Source organism: Nicotiana tabacum, chromosome 16, assembly GCF_000715075.1.
Source record: "Nicotiana tabacum cultivar K326 chromosome 16, ASM71507v2, whole genome shotgun sequence".
NCBI lineage: Eukaryota > Viridiplantae > Streptophyta > Magnoliopsida > Solanales > Solanaceae > Nicotiana > Nicotiana tabacum.
The window spans coordinates 52,985,798-52,999,896 of record NC_134095.1 but is presented as its reverse complement, the minus strand read 5'-3'; positions in this window follow the sequence as shown (position 1 = coordinate 52,999,896).

Genomic DNA, 14,099 nt, shown 5'->3' with positions numbered 1-14,099 from the left:
TCTTCTTAGGTGTCATTTATTGAAAGATAGAACAATGCACTAATTAGAGAGGGAACAGTTTCACCGCACGATCCAGAATATCAAAGAAGGGTGTTATTCCTAAATGCCCAAGTAGCCTCCAACTTATAGATGTGGTCGAATACACACTGATAAGAAGGACTCTACTAGACACGGCTCCAAGACATCCTAGGACACTTTAAAACCTTAGGCTCTGATACCAAGTTTGTCACGCCCCAACCTCAGGAGGCGCGACCAGCGCTCAATCGAGTGAACCTAAACGAGCAAGCCTTATCACACACTTCCTACCCAACTCATTATGAACAAGAAAACCATGCTTCATTTTTATTTAAACAAGGAAAGATAGTACATTCAATATTGTTAGTTCTTTTTGTATTACAACTTTAAACCATAGTTAAAGTTAAGTTTCCTAGAATCCCATAGAGTTACAATTTATAGATAACATGAGTTTAGAATTACAACATAGTTCATAGACCCCTCAAGCACCCGTACATAACCCACACATGTGTCTACGGAGCCTCTAAGGATGTAAAAGACAAGTAAGACAATGCCGGCGACAAGGCCCCGACTATACCTCAATAGTGGAAGGCCACAACAACAAAAGATGTGCAATATAACCCCTTGAAGGAGAAAGGGGCTCACCAAAACTTTGAGAAGAAGGTACTCTGCTATGCGCGATCGATAGTATCCGTAATGGAGCCACCTACATTCATTTAAAAATGTAGCGCCCCGGCAAAAAGGACGTTAGTACCATGGAATAGTAATAGTATGTACTAAACACCATATAGTTAGAAAGAACTTTCTTACAAAATAAGGAAATCACAAGTATAACTCAAAAGCTTTAAGCGATCACAACAGTATCAATATAAAAGAATCACACAATTTTTACGTCATGTTTCCATAGCCTTTAATTTGGGGCATTTCATACTGTTCAACACTTGTTCACATTACCACCGCTATCTTGAGCGTAGTCCGATCTTGACCCGATCGGCTAGGTCACCTCATTTGAGACATTTACTTCAATCACAAACACATTACCACCATGAGCGTATCATGACATCCGATCTCGGCCCGATCGGCTAGGCCGCCTTCCGAGGCGTTTCCCTTTTCCATCAATCATCTCATTTTGATCTTTGTTTCCCATCAATTATTTCATTTCAATCTTTGTTTCCCTTCAATAATTTCATAGGCACTTGGGGCCACAACTGTCACATCGTATATTTGGCACTAGGCCACATCTCGCATCATTCCCAACTTCACTATTAGATCTGTAATTTAAGAAAATATAGGCACACAATAGCAAATAAGATTGTAGGCATAGATGAGATTTCACATAGATGGCACAAAAATGCAACTTCAATTGCAATCTAAGGTCTAAGCATTTCAATACATGATTCATAGTCCTTGCACCTTTTCAAGTTATCAAGAATAATACATTGATCATATTGAGACACACTTTCCATGCATATAAGGTTGCAACACCAATTCAAGTGAAATAACAATTCAATTTTTAATCTTACCGTGTTCACACAACCACCGATGAAGCTCAATTTCTAAAAGACGGAGTTTTAGCCATATATACCTCAATAAAGCCTCCCTTAATTCCTACAAAATTTTAGGGCTTTTAGCACTTCAATCTATTGTATAAGAATTACAAATTGAACCAAGACTTAGAGACAAGATTTAAGATTCTAGTTCGTTTGAGCATATTATTAAGCACTAAGGGTGAATTGTGATCTTAGGTCCCTTGTGTAAGAGATTTCTTCAATGTTATACTCTATTTGTTATCCTTTTTAGTTCACATCCTTCCCATACCCCATTATCTCTTATGCATACAAGGTTATTAGCCCTTTTACCCAAGAACTCAATTGTTAATAACTTATTAAATGGAAAGTTCGAAATTACAGATTTTGGAGCAAGTTCTTACCTTTTTAGTGTGAAGTCCTAGCAACTCTCTTGACCATCTTCAAGATTTTGGGGTAAGAGTTGGGTGGGGATTAGATGAAGGTCACTCCCTCTCTCTCTAGAACTCCTCTTCTCTCTCTATTTTCAGTAGAAATAACACAGAGAAGGTCGGATGGGGTGTTTCAATGGATTGGGGTCGGGTTTTAAAATTAGAAAATAGGAGCCCCGACTCAGGTCTGCGATCGCATAATGGACATGTGGCCCGCAAAATGGACCGCAAAGATGGTCCCAAAATCTAGGCAAACTGTCTGGGTATGCGATAGAAATGCGGTCTGCATACCAGTTCTGTGGTCGCATAACCGCAGAACTGCCCTTCACAAAAATCCCAAAGGGATTATGCAATAATTATGTGGCCCGCATATCGATTATGCGATCGCATAATTGGCCGTATAGTTGACCTTAGTTTAACAAACATACTGACTGACTCTGTGGCGATTATGTGGTCCGCATATTTATTATGCAACCGCATAATGGATCGCAAAAATGCACTTTTCTGGAAAACATAATTTCTTAACTTTTTAATGCAGTGATCAACTCAAAGGGTGCGAATCCCTAACACCTGATTCTAACTTGGCTCTATGAGATTTGGGTTTTAAGTAGAAATTCTCACGGGGCCTCATACAACAACATGGTTGATACGGAGACTTCGGTGAGCTGCATCTCTCGAGATGACCCGCAACTAGCAGAGTCTCCTTCAGAGTATTGTATTTTCCTTTCTGTCCAATTTATATTCCGGACAATTATTGTTTTACATTTTAAATTCCTAGAAATTGCACATGCAGTTATGACACCGGGTTCTGGGATGACTATAGGATTATTCAGTATTTAAATTTGTTAAAGACATCATTATGTACTTAGTGAAGTTCATTATGTATTGTTTAATGTAAGAAAATAAATAATTTTAAAATACTAAAATGAAGATTTAATTAACTTCTTGTTATTGGTTTGCCTGGTAGTGGTGTCCGGCCCCATTACGACCTTTATTGGATTTTAGGTCATGACAATATAGTATCAGAGCACTAGGATCCCTTAGGTCTCACAAGTCATGGGCGAGGCTAGTAGAGTCTTGCGGATCGGTACGAAAACGTCTGTACTTATCTTCGAGAGGCTATGAGGCTTTTAGGAGCACTCCCCTTCTTGATTCCTCATCTTGCAATTTGATTCCTTTGAGGCTTATGCCTTTGTTTCTTTCCTATTCAATCTTATGCGACGTGAAACGGGGTTATAAGTTGGGAATTGTGATGGTATGACAGATGTGGTACAGGATATTTCTCCTTGCATATTGATTGGGCTATTGTCGTCGCCTTGCAGAAGGTCGTTCTATCGTTTCAGCTCAGTGTCAGTATTACCTAAGATTTTGAGATTTGGCATTGATTGTTATGACGATTCGTGCATTGCTATCGCCCAGTATTGATGTGATGGTAGGATACTTACCTATGTGTCATGGTAGTGAATGACTTGAAAAGAGGTCTACTCAGTGCATGATTCAGATTTGATATTTCATTCCTGGTAGAGGAAAGGCAATCAGACCATAATTATTCAGGTTTGGGTTGATGGAGTAACAAGACTTGGTATTCTCAAGCGTGGTGGAATTTCATTTGTGATGTGGTGTCATCATCCTCGATTTAATGTGTTAAGTTCATTGGTGTTATGTTCTTCTGCGATTCGCCTTTGGGGCATGATATTGTGAGATAGTATTGGAGATGCAGCAGTTAGAGATCGCAAGGTGCGCTGGTTCAGGATTGAATGGGTATTTCTAATGTTGACAACTTGAGAAGGAAGATCTTCGGAAATGGGTTGAAGTTAGTAGCGATCTATCGGTTCAAGTGATATAGAGATAGAATTTGATTTAGGGCAACAACTAGGCAACAAAGGATGAGGAAGGACATGTGGGAAGTGTCAGGCGGTGGTAAAATTTCTAGAAGGCCGGGTGTAAGAAGCAAAAGTCGAGTAGTTGCTTGAGGAAGTGAGTTTGATCAAAGTGGGAGAGTTGTAAAGTAGTATATGGGTTTAGTGGCAGGATAACTACACACCTTAAGGAAAGTTTAGAATGATTTGGGAATTTTAGTGGACGATGATTGGGTCTACGAGCTTAATTTGAATTATTGGCTATTATACGGCGGGAGATTGGATGCAATAGAAAGGGAGTTGCTTGATATGAAAGAAGGATGCAATATAACTTTGAATTGGAAGATATTTTCAAACATTTACCTGATGCCCATAAGAAGTGAACGGACTAGTACAATTGGTGAATGAGCACGGGCTCAGGAAGAGTTATTGATGTCGTAGAGATTGAACCCCGTGCAACGATGTTGGAAGATGTCAGCATGTAATTTCCACATGTAGGTTATCTCCTGTGAGCAGGTCAGCGGTCGCGTGGTTGGCAAAGCTTCTGTGAAGGATTTTACTGACTATTCTGTAAGAAGTCGAATATGTGAATGTTGCTAGAGATTTAGAGTGTTCATGAAATGCTAATAGAAGGATTTCGAGGAATTTGGCGGGTTGGTTGTGTAAGATCATGTCAACAATGAAGAAAGAATCTTGGTGGGTTCCAGAGTTATGTAATAGTAGCTTCAAGATAAGTAGGAGGGTCCCCTACCTACGATTATGTTGCATGGTTATCTACTTGTGAGGTTCAGGTTATCGGCGTATTGGTAAGTTATTAAAGCTAAGGGAAAAGAAAATAAGTGGTAATTTGAGCAAAGAAATTGATAAAGGTGTGCTATAGTTGGCCTTATTGACTCATGTTCAGGCTTTGAGAAGATTCAAGATTTATGCTTCGTACAGAGGTAATTTACAAGGGAAGTGATTCAGTCGGGTGCTTCATTAAGATGGGTGTTCATGTGCTAGCGAAGCCTTGGAGTTGATTATATTCGGGACCAAGCCAGAGTGGGTAACTCTCAACAACAGTCCTAGTGAATTCAAAGGTTAAAAATGTGGTGCCTAAGGATTCAAGCTCGCAGTATGGTTAAGAATCGAGCTTTTGTAGCAGGTTATGATAAGAGGCTCTAAATGTTTTATGATGTTTTTGACTTGCAGTGTAGCATTGGAAGGAAAAAGAGAAAAAGACTTCGAATTCGTAGAGGAATTATTAGAATGGGTATATCAGTTGAAGATGAGAATGTGCGTGCAAGGAGGGTATGAAACGGTTCATGGGTTTGGAGACAATGTGGTATCATGGAATGGGGTACTCAAGGTGGGTGCGAATTTAGGTTGGTGCTGTAAGGAATGGAGCTATTATTATCTGTAAGGCATGTTAAGGATTAGAAGAAGTTACATTGGTTAGCTATGGTTGAATTGGCATAGTGGTGGCGGTATGTGCGAGGCTCGACGACCGCCGTAATTGATTTTATTTGGAAGTATTCAAGTATTATGGCTTGTTATGTGTAAGCGGATCCCGGAAGGGTTATGGTGGTTTTAACCACTACTTGAGGATTTGAATGTTCTACGGCTATAAGACGTTACTCGCATATTGCTATGGTTCTCTTGGAATGAGTTAAGTAAAAAATTTCTAGGTGATGAAGTGTTTACCATATTAGTGGTTCGGGAGTTATGATGAAATTCTTGTACTATCATATATTGGCTTGTTAGGTGCAGTGAGCAATATGAAATTTGAAAGTAAGGATCAAGGTTGCGGTTCGATGTTTGAAGAGGATGTCACGAGCTCGTATGAGCAGGAAGGGGAATTGGATGTTTGGAGTAAGCTGGTATTGTCTTTAGCATCACCTGAAATCGGCATTTTGTGTTGGAGTTATGGATTCTTGATATGCTTTACAACATTAGTGTGACCAGTGGTATGGATGTGCAAACTCGTTATCTAGTGTGGAAGGTCGTGAGAGCGTACCTCACGGGAAGATTGTATAAGTGTGACATGTGGTCACTTGATTGATTGAAGATTTAAACCAAGTGTAAAGATTGTGGTAGTATCACTAATTTGAGAATTTATGCCTGGAGGACACTTAGTTTATTGGGTTGTGGACTGTGGAGGTTTGTTCCGGATATGAGAGTTGTTCTTGTGAGTCATGGGAAAAAGGGGTTATTATAGACCCTTGAAAGGTTATTAGCCTACTACGGTGTGGTTAGAATCGGCTCGAGGTCGATGGGTAGATTTAAATATGAATATGGGCTCTATATCAGGCCAGATGTGTTCATTTTAGCATAACACTCCTTATGGAGGAGTATTCAGACGTTGGATCTTATCTTGTTGTCAGCTATTTCATATAATACTATAGTGTGCCATATGAGTTGTGAGACGGCTTGATAATTATCCCCTGTGTTGAGGTTCCATATAGTGATGGTGTTATGCGAGCATGATGGCTCTTGAGATTCAGATCATATATCGCACCTCAGTTGTGCTTGAGTATGTAGCGTATGGCGCTATCTGTCTCCCTAAGGATGGTATTATGTACTTAGCGTGCTTGTGACCGACATTTGGTATTTGGTAGTAATGAGCACTCTAGCTCGGTATGTATCTCCTTATATAAATTTATGTGTGGATCGGGTGGCCCGCCGCCATGGGTATGTTGTTTGGATCGGGTTGTATGCTGCAACAGAGTGGTGTTGGGTACAGTCCCCTATATTCTATTTTGTGTGTTTTGTTTTCTATTTTTCTGAGGTAGGTTCATGACACCTTTTCAGTTGTCTAATTAGTTACGTGGGTTGAGTAGCCCTTTCTAGAGTTCGTTTTCCTTATATATCACATTCAAGTTTGTAGCTTATTGCATATTGCGGCATCATATGAGATTTTTTGGTCATGTATGGGATGGCTTGTTGCCTGAGCAGATCGTACTGAGTGAGACGAGATTATTGGATCTAGGATCAGTGCAATCGAATTATATGAAGTATATTAAAGAGCAAATACCATTATTTGGTTCAGAATGAGGTAATAGTTCTTGCCAAGGGTATAGAATCAACGATTTGTTGACTCGGCAGTTGTTTATGAATTTTTACAAATCTCTTCCATCGTGGCGGCATTGCGAGAGTTGGAACATGACTGATATATGTCATGGGGTGCATTGTGAGAATCATATTCGGAAAATGTCGGCTGTTATGATCAGAGACTGTTATTATGGTCTTGTTAATGATATGGTGCATGGTGTGAATTCATCAAGGGTGTGCAGTCATGTTCTGGTATAGCATGGGGTGATTGATACGACATTCATATGTTGGAAGAAGGCCTGGCAGAGAATTCCGGATGTTGGAACTGGGTTCTAAGGCTTATTTGCCTAAATGAAAGAGGATATCTTTAAATTTGATCGAGCTAATGTGCTCAATTGAGTTTTGGTAGCACGAGTAGGTGCACGAGTTGTTAAACAGTAATTTCAGACTACTCCGGTGCAATTCTCAGCACATTCGAGGACGAAAGTATGTTTAAGTGGGAGAGAATGTAACAACCCGACCGGTTGTTTTGAGTTGTAGTGCGTTCTTTGGTGGTTTGAGGCCATGAGCAGCTTCAGTTCAGGTATTATAACTTGCACGCATGGTCAAAATTGAATTTCGGAAAGTTCGGAGTTGATTTGAAAAAACAATTCTCAATTCGGAAGCTTTAAGTTGAAAGAATTGACTAAGGTTTGATTTTTGAGTAAACGCCCTCGGAATCGGGGTTTGAAAGTTCCAATAGGTTTGTATGGTGATTTTGGACTTAGGCGTATGCTCGAATCGACTTTTGGATGACCTAGGAGCGTTTCGAAGCCTATTGAGGAAGTTAGTATTTTGGAAGAATTTCATAAATTTGGGTTAAAGTGCATTTCAATGTTATTGATGTCTGTTTGGGATTCCGTGTCTAGGAATAGCTCTGTATGGTGATTCTGGTATTGGGAGCACGTCCGGAAGTGGATTCAGAGGTCTGTAGGTCATTTTGGGGTCATTTGGCGAAAGTTAGAAATTTGAAGGTTTTTGAGAAGTTTGACCGGAAGTGGACTTTTTGATATCAGGGTCGGATTCCAATTCCAGAAGTTGGAGTATGTCGTAATGTCGAATGTGACTTGTGTGTAAAATTTGAGGTCAATTGGAGGTGATTTGATAGGTTTCGACATCGAATATAGAAGTTTAAAGTTCTAAAGTTCATTAAGCTTGAATTGGGGTACGATTCATGATTTCGATGTTGTTGGATGTGATTTGAGGCCTCAAGCAGGTTTGTGTTATGTTATGGCACTGGTTTGTATGATTGGATGGGGCCTCGGGTGTGTTTCGGGGTGGTTTCAGATCATTTCGGGCTATTTTGCAATAGCTAATATTGGTGTTTGGTGTTGTTCTTCCCGTTCGCGAGGATCCTGTCGCGTTCGCGAAGAAGGATTTGGCTTCAGGGACTTTGTTCTTCGCATTCGCGAGGACATCCTCGCGTTCGCGAAGAAGGAAATCTCTGTTGCATAGGTCTGATTTCGTAGGCTCATATCTCACAATCTGTAAAGAATTTGGAGATGATCCAAAAACAAAAGTTGTAGCCCTTTGTGTCTAGTTTTCAGAATAATAAACCATTTAGTATTTAGATTGTTTTACCAAAAGTTATGGCTGGTATACTACAGACTATTCGCGAAGATGAAGAAGAAATTTGTATTGCACAGAGCTGATTTTGGAGACCTATATCTCGAAATCTATAAGGAATTGGGAGATGACCAACACATGAAAGCTGTAGATCTTGGTGTCTAATTTTCAAAAGGTTAAACCATTTTTCATTTGGAGTTTTGGTACAAAAGGTTATGACCATTATACTAGAGGCTGTCTGAGAAGAGTTTGAGAATAGCTTTCGAGAATTTTGTTCATCGCGAAAGCGATGGGAGGCTCGCGAATGCGAAGAAGGTTGCCTGGTAGTGTATAAGTTTGAAAAAATGGGTTTGGCTCATTTCATCTCATTTCCTCCATGGGAGATGACCTAGGAGAGATTTTGGAGCTCCATCTTCATCATCTATGTCAAGGTAAGTGATTCCCACCGATTGCAAGTTAATTACTTGGATTATATCTAGATTTTAACATGGAAAATCATGGGAAATTAGTGAAAATTCAGGGTTTTGAAGAAAAACCTAAAAAAATTTATTTTTGGATTTGACCACAAAATTAGAAATGGAACTTGAAATAAATTATATATTTGAGTTCATGGGGTTATGAGTAAAGTTTATCTTCGAAAAGTTTTAGAATCCTAGGCACGTGGGCCCAAGGATGATTTTATTAACTTTTCAAGTGGAGTTGAAAATTATTGTAAATAGGATTATAATGGGTATTTGAGTATATATTAATGAGTTTGCATAATTGTTGACTAGTTTTGGAGCGTTGGACATCTGTTTGAGTCGTCGGAAGGGCTTGGGAGCTAATTATAGAACTTTGGAGCAAGGTAAGTCTCCTTTCTAACCTTGTAAGAGGGGATTTTCCCCGTAGATGAAATAATTAAATATTTGCTTCTATTTGTGGAGGCTACATACGTACGGGGTGACGAGGGTCCGTGTGTAGCTACTATTATGCTTAAGTCCGGGTAGTCTAGGACCCGAAAGCATGATATACTTGAAATATTTGTAACCTTATTGACAATTTAAATTGCTTAAATCATATTGAATTGGTTCTAAAGAAATTAAACATCATTTTCTTGACTGTTAAAGAGAAGTTGCCATTTCTTTGGGTAATTATTTCCCTGATGAATTCTTGATTGATTATTTGGTGTGTTTATTTATATTTGACCGCGCCCCATGTATGATTTGCGAGTGGAGTAATAGATGCATCTATAGTTCACACCATTCGAACCTCTAACAGTGCACAATTTAAATATTATGTTGGATCGGGTCGTACAACCTCGACATGATTTGCACATGCTTGTATTGCTTGTCTTTGAATTATAAATAATGATATTGCCTCCCTAGCCTGAGATAAATTGATAATTGAGGAAATATGAACTTGTAAATCTCTTAATATCAAAAAAATTGTTTATTTGCTACATGATTCCCTTGAGTTTACTGGTGTTTTTAATAAATTCACAACTGATTATATTATTAGACCACCAGTAAGTGTCGAAGTCGACCTCTCGTTACTACTTCTTCGAGGTTAGACTGGATACTTTCTGGGTATGCGTTATTTTCGTACTCATACTGCACTTGCTGTGCATTTTTATTGCACAGGTACATGTATGTCTAGTGGCCTCATTGGGTGCAACGGCATGGTTGATATGGAAACTTCGGTGAGCTGCATCTCTCGAGACGACCTGCAGCCTGCAGAGTCTCCTTCAGAGTATTGTATTTTTCTTTCTATCCAATTTGTATTCCGGACAGTTATTGTCTTGCATTTTAAATTTTTAGAAATTGCTCATGCACTTGTGACATCAGGTTCTGGGATGACTATGAGATTATTCAGTATTTAAATTTGTTAAAGACATCATTATTTACTCAGTGAGGTTCATTATTTATTGTTTAATGTAAGGAAATAAATAATTTCAAAAATACTAAAATAAGAAATTAATTAACTTCTTGGTGTTGGCTTGCCTGACAGTGGTGTCCGACGCCATCACGACCTTTATTGAATTTTGGGTCATGACAATTGGGAATTATGCAAGATGGTCAACCAGAATCTTTGAAATATTTTTTATTATCTAAAATTATACTTGTGCTTTTAACAATCTTTATATTCCATGTTTTTTCTGGTACAATTCTTTACACTCCATGTAATAGATTCATCATTCTTTAGTGATCAAAGAAATAATTTAATTTCGGCGCGCTATTTACGAAATACAACGAAAGCCACACACCACAAATTTCTTGGCTGAAGAAATTCCCTCTTTACAAGAATACAGAAAATAGGAGGGGAAAAAGTGTGTGTTAGAGGGAGAGAGAGGAGATCCCCACGCTTTCCCTTAGTCTCTCTGCCGTAGTTTTTATTTCTCCATTTTGTATCTTCCAATTCGTTGAACTTAGTTTGATACGTTGAACTTAGTTTGATATTCTGTTTTCATCTTCCATACTTATAAAACTGCCCAAGTTAATTGGAAGAGAGAATTTGGGCGGTGTTCTTTAGCGATCTATTCTCTAAGAGAAATGTCTCCTCTTAGAGAACTAACAAATACAGAAAACAGATTGATTGAGAAGGCAAAGGTGAAAAAGAGAGCATTTGGATAATCAACTCATGTCTCCTCAAATGCAAAGTTTTCTTTTTCTTACTGGGGAAGATAGCAGTGTAGTCACAATACAGAGACAACAGATTGATCGAAAAAGCAAATTATGTTGCAAAATTTAGAGCCAGGAAGATACAACTGAGTAGGCGGCAAAAAAAAAGAAAAAGAGGAAAGGAGAAAAAGAAAAAGAAAAATGGTGTAACTAAATCCCTTGATTGAAGGAACAAATAATAGATTTGGGAGCCTTTTAAGGTGGATTGTATATATTTTGTAACTAAAATGTGTTTAGGTCGGGTAAATACCAAAACATGAACATTTTTGTGATAAAGTTTCCAATAGTATATAGGTATGTAAAAATCTCTTTTTTTAATAATGAATTCTATGGTTTTATTATAGTTTAGACTATTAAATTTGACACACAAAAAAAGAACATAAAATTTATAAAAAAAACAAAGAAAGAAAGGCTGTCTACTCTTTAACAATAAAATATTTTAGAACTTTTAATTACACTATTTAAATTTTTATATTAGTAAATATAATTTTTTAAAATAATATCAAAGGTAATATTGTAAATATATGCCTAACATCTTATTTATTTAAGTTATCTATTATTAACATAGATAATAATATTATCATATGAAGTTAAAGGAATTTTGTCAATGTAGTTAATTTTATTTCTTTTGGCCCAAAAAAAATTAGTCAAGTATAGCAATTATGTTATTTTTTAACTTTTCTACCATACTAATTCTTCTGCATGTGTGTTGTACATGTATATCATATTATTAGTGCAATTATGTGCGATTTTGGCTCAGTCCAATATGCAGATACAGATTTGTGACCAGGAATCCCCTACATTGATGGCAGTAAAGTGGCAAGGCCCGACTTCGATATTTATAGCTACGACATGGTGCTTTTCACAGTTATGACAAATCTCAAAGTGAGCTTGAATAATTCACTTGACACCATAAACAGAGAAATGCAGATGGTGAGGATGCCATCAGAGAAAATTTTAAAAATAGCGGGTGTAATGGTCCACAAGCAGACACAACATGATCAAATTGGCTTTGGATTGCACACATGAGGAAGCAAGCAAACGCCCATCTTTCCTAGACATTCTAAAAAAGTTGGATGCAATCAAAGAACTAGTCAAGGCATCATGGCGCAAATAAAAAAGGAAGACGCAAAAGTAGTTGAGCCGCACCTTCACTGAACTTTAATGGCTCACGGCTTGGGTGAAGCAACTCCTCAAGAAAAGTTGTGTGCCCCTTTCTCCATAGTCCAGCTCTGATGATGGTGAGCTGGAAAATGATTCTTCATAGTATTGATTCCTAGTTTCATTTCCTTTCATTTTTCGAACATTCATTACTAATTTGATGTGATACGAATGTTATATGTCACGACCCAAATTCCACATTAGGCTGGGATGGAGCCAAATATGGTTGTTAGGCAAGTCAACACTAATTAACTAGTAAATCCTCATTTGAATAATTAGTACGTGAAAACTTTTCCTTATTGATAAAGAAATTATGAGTTGAAACTTAAGCATAATTAGGTGAAAATAATAATTACGAACTTAAATCATGATAGTAATCCAAAAATCACAAGTCTACCAATGTGTGTGCCAAGACCTGGTGTCACAAGTATGTGCAATCTAGTAGAATATACAAAATCATACTATGCTACTATCTGGAAAGGAAATAGACAGGAAAAGTAAAGACATAGAAAGACTCCAGCTGCTGCAGAACGGCTGAAAAGGGCAGCTTATCGGAAGTCTCAAGCTAAGGAGTCTACTCTACGCGTTGGACTGATGACCAAATTCACCTGCCTCAAAGCCTATATAATCAAGTACAAAAGTGTAGCGTGAGGACATAAAAATATGTATCCAGTACGTATCTCGCCTAACCTCGCAGAAGTAGTGACGAGGGTCGACTTCGACACTTACTAGGTCCATCAAATATAATAATATGAAGTTCAATATTTTAATTCACAATGTATGTAGATAACAACAAGCTCAAACAAGAATAATACTGAAAATCCTTTCATCAAATTAATAAATCTAGGCACTTTCTTTATTTAAAACAAATGACTTTTCAAGCAATGAATCATACGAAGTATAAGGGGTTCCGGTTCTACTATCACACACAAATACCACCGAGGACGTTCGGTCCAATCCAACATAAAAGTAAATTGTGCACTGCCGAGGGTCGAACTACCCGAACCATATATATACAATTATCAACCTGCCGAGGTGAATGACCTGCTCCCATGAGAGTAGTGGAAATAATCACCCCACTCGCAGAATATACTTGCGACACAGTTAAGTATAAATATAACTTAAGTGTTTCCTCAATTCTTTTCAAAATACTTGAAATCCTTAAAATCATGACATTCTCAATTGAGTTTCATTCAATGCAAATCAACAACTATAATCATATAACGCTACCCACAAAATATGATGCAAGCCTAGAACTACCCGTACATAACAGGAATAGTAGTTATGTACAGATTCTCGTCACTTCGTGTGTACGTAGCCTCCCCCCACAATTAATCATATATTAATTAAGTTCACCTATGGGGAAATTTCCCTCTTACAAGGTTAGAAAAGAGACTTACCTCGTTTTGAGCCAACTTTTAACTCAAGAATGCGCTCAAACCCTCAAACCGGAGCCGCACGACCTGAAACTATTCAAATGGTATAAAACTCAATCATTATAGGTTTATAAGTTCATATTCTAGCTACTAAAGTGATTATCCAATCCCAAAGGGAAGATTCCTAAGATTCACCCCCGGGCTCACATGCCCGAATACCAGAAATATTCGAAGGGAGTTGTTACCCATAACCTAAGGATCAAGAATATATGATTTTTACTTCATTCCATAACCAATTTCGTGGTAAAATATCATTTTTATCAAAACCTTAGGTTTTACTCTAAACCAATAATTTTCCCTAATTTACATGTTGTAATCTACCCATAAATTATGTATTAAACTCACATTAAGTAGAAATAACTTACCTCACAAAGCTAGG